The sequence below is a fragment of the Solea solea genome, chromosome 16 (genome assembly GCF_958295425.1).
Source record: "Solea solea chromosome 16, fSolSol10.1, whole genome shotgun sequence".
Taxonomy (NCBI): domain Eukaryota; kingdom Metazoa; phylum Chordata; class Actinopteri; order Pleuronectiformes; family Soleidae; genus Solea; species Solea solea.
The window spans coordinates 2,107,501-2,110,000 of NC_081149.1; the positions used below are offsets into that span (position 1 = coordinate 2,107,501).

The 2,500-nt window shown below is 51.2% G+C and overlaps 7 non-coding genes across 7 annotated transcripts in view; 5 read left to right on the forward strand and 2 right to left on the reverse strand.

Annotated features, from left to right (window-relative positions):
• Positions 1–63, forward strand: part of LOC131440759 (5S ribosomal RNA) — a 119-nt gene extending 56 nt beyond the window's left edge. The window contains exon 1 of the ribosomal RNA XR_009231445.1: positions 1–63. This exon is cut by the window's left edge and continues 56 nt beyond it. This is a non-coding gene — a ribosomal RNA (5S ribosomal RNA).
• Positions 64–187: 124 nt separating this feature from the next.
• On the reverse strand, positions 188–380 carry LOC131441634 (U2 spliceosomal RNA). Its single transcript, XR_009232238.1, has one exon. It is a non-coding gene; the product is annotated as a U2 spliceosomal RNA (small nuclear RNA).
• A 306-nt stretch (positions 381–686) lies between these two features.
• LOC131440771 (5S ribosomal RNA) lies at positions 687–805 on the forward strand. Its single transcript, XR_009231457.1, has one exon. It is a non-coding gene; the product is annotated as a 5S ribosomal RNA (ribosomal RNA).
• A 124-nt stretch (positions 806–929) lies between these two features.
• LOC131441636 (U2 spliceosomal RNA) lies at positions 930–1,122 on the reverse strand. Its single transcript, XR_009232240.1, has one exon. It is a non-coding gene; the product is annotated as a U2 spliceosomal RNA (small nuclear RNA).
• Positions 1,123–1,430: 308 nt separating this feature from the next.
• Positions 1,431–1,549, forward strand: LOC131440783 (5S ribosomal RNA). The gene has a single exon (XR_009231469.1). It is a non-coding gene; the product is annotated as a 5S ribosomal RNA (ribosomal RNA).
• A 296-nt stretch (positions 1,550–1,845) lies between these two features.
• On the forward strand, positions 1,846–1,964 carry LOC131477593 (5S ribosomal RNA). Its single transcript, XR_009243922.1, has one exon. It is a non-coding gene; the product is annotated as a 5S ribosomal RNA (ribosomal RNA).
• Positions 1,965–2,260: 296 nt separating this feature from the next.
• Positions 2,261–2,379, forward strand: LOC131440794 (5S ribosomal RNA). The gene has a single exon (XR_009231480.1). It is a non-coding gene; the product is annotated as a 5S ribosomal RNA (ribosomal RNA).
• Positions 2,380–2,500: the final 121 nt, after the last annotated feature.

A 2,500-nucleotide genomic window follows, 5' to 3' on the forward strand; every position in this document is an offset into this window, starting at 1 on the left:
CAGGGTCGGGCCTGGTTAGTACTTGGATGGGAGACCGCCTGGGAATACCAGGTGCTGTAAGCTTTTACACTGCTGCTTCCTTACAAGAAACATGGGCTTGCAATTACGTTGACACACGGGCACGGGCACAGGCACACGTTAACGTCCTTCTAGTTCCAGCCTTGCTTTGGTTTTCACAGAAAAAAGAGAATGGTGCACCGTTCCTGGTGGCACTGCAATGCCAGGTCAATGCAAGGAGTGAAGAGAGCAAGCCCCAGTTTTCACCTCCCAATGCTCAAAAATGCATTTAATATTTAATCCCCATATAGAGGACATATCAGATATTAAACTGATAAGAACAGATACTACACTTGATCTTAGCCAAAAGGCCGAGAAGCGATGGCATAAGTGTCTGGGGCCAACTCAAGATCTTGGCACACAAGTTACTTGTTGTGGTGCCATGTTTTTTAAGTGCGCATAACAAAGGCTGCTGCTGATCACCTCCGCCCCAAGGTGATCTAAGTGCACCTCTGAGCCTTGACGGACAGCTGCTTGACATTTGACACACTCAAAGGGCGCGGCCATACAGCAAAGCCCACCAAAAACAACTTAAACTCTTGAACGTTCGAAAGGCTGACCTTTGAGCTCCTCCACGTGCAGGGGGCCTTGCCTAGTCTATAAAAGGAGTCTGTGTCCCCAGCCCGTCGGCTTACGGCCATACCACCCTGAGCACGCCCGATCTCGTCTGATCTCGGAAGCTAAGCAGGGTCGGGCCTGGTTAGTACTTGGATGGGAGACCGCCTGGGAATACCAGGTGCTGTAAGCTTTTACACTGCTGCTTCCTTACAAGAAACATGGGCTTGCAATTACGTTGACGCACGGGCACGGGCACAGGCACACGTTAACGTCCTTCTAGTTCCAGCCTTGCTTTGGTTTTCACAGAAAAAAGAGAATGGTGCACCGTTCCTGGTGGCACTGCAATGCCAGGTCAATGCAAGGAGTGAAGAGAGCAAGCCCCAGTTTTCACCTCCCAATGCTCAAAAATGCATTTAATATTTAATCCCCATATAGAGGACATATCAGATATTAAACTGATAAGAACAGATACTACACTTGATCTTAGCCAAAAGGCCGAGAAGCGATGGCCCACAAGTGTCTGGGGCCAACTCAAGATCTTGGCACACAAGTTACTTGTTGTGGTGCCATGTTTTTTAAGTGCGCATAACAAAGGCTGCTGCTGATCACCTCCGCCCCAAGGTGATCTAAGTGCACCTCTGAGCCTTGACGGACAGCTGCTTGACATTTGACACACTCAAAGGGCGCGGCCATACAGCAAAGCCCACCAAAAACAACTTAAACTCTTGAACGTTCGAAAGGCTGACCTTTGAGCTCCTCCACGTGCAGGGGGCCTTGCCTAGTCTATAAAAGGAGTCTGTGTCCCCAGCCCTTCGGCTTACGGCCATACCACCCTGAGCACGCCCGATCTCGTCTGATCTCGGAAGCTAAGCAGGGTCGGGCCTGGTTAGTACTTGGATGGGAGACCGCCTGGGAATACCAGGTGCTGTAAGCTTTTACACTGCTGCTTCCTTACAAGAAACATGGGCTTGCAATTACCTTGACGCACGGGCACACGTTAACGTCCTTCTAGTTTCAGCCTTGGATGTCGCTCTGCAAGCATGTGAGAAGCTTGGAGATGGGGAGCAGCTTACCCATCTCGGTGTAGCTTCCTAATACTGGAATAGAGTGTAGCAGGTAGTGGAGATAAAGGCTCAAGTGCAGTGTGTTCGAAAGGCTGACTTTTGAGCTCCTCCACGAGCAGGGGGCCTTGCCTAGTCTATAAAAGGAGTCTGTGTCCCCAGCCCGTCGGCTTACGGCCATACCACCCTGAGCACGCCCGATCTCGTCTGATCTCGGAAGCTAAGCATGGTCGGGCCTGGTTAGTACTTGGATGGGAGACCGCCTGGGAATACCAGGTGCTGTAAGCTTTTACACTGCTGCTTCCTTACAAGAAACATGGGCTTGCAATTACCTTGACGCACGGGCACACGTTAACGTCCTTCTAGTTTCAGCCTTGGATGTCGCTCTGCAAGCATGTGAGAAGCTTGGAGATGGGGAGCAGCTTACCCATCTCGGTGTAGCTTCCTAATACTGGAAGAGAGTGTAGCAGGTAGTGGAGATAAAGGCTCAAGTGCAGTGTGTTCGAAAGGCTGACTTTTGAGCTCCTCCACGAGCAGGGGGCCTTGCCTAGTCTATAAAACGAGTCTGTGTCCCCAGCCCGTCGGCTTACGGCCATACCACCCTGAGCACGCCCGATCTCGTCTGATCTCGGAAGCTAAGCAGGGTCGGGCCTGGTTAGTACTTGGATGGGAGACCGCCTGGGAATACCAGGTGCTGTAAGCTTTTACACTGCTGCTTCCTTACAAGAAACATGGGCTTGCAATTACGTTGACGCACGGGCACACGTTAACGTCCTTCTAGTTTCAGCCTTGGATGTCGCTCTGCAAGCATGTGAGAAGCTTGG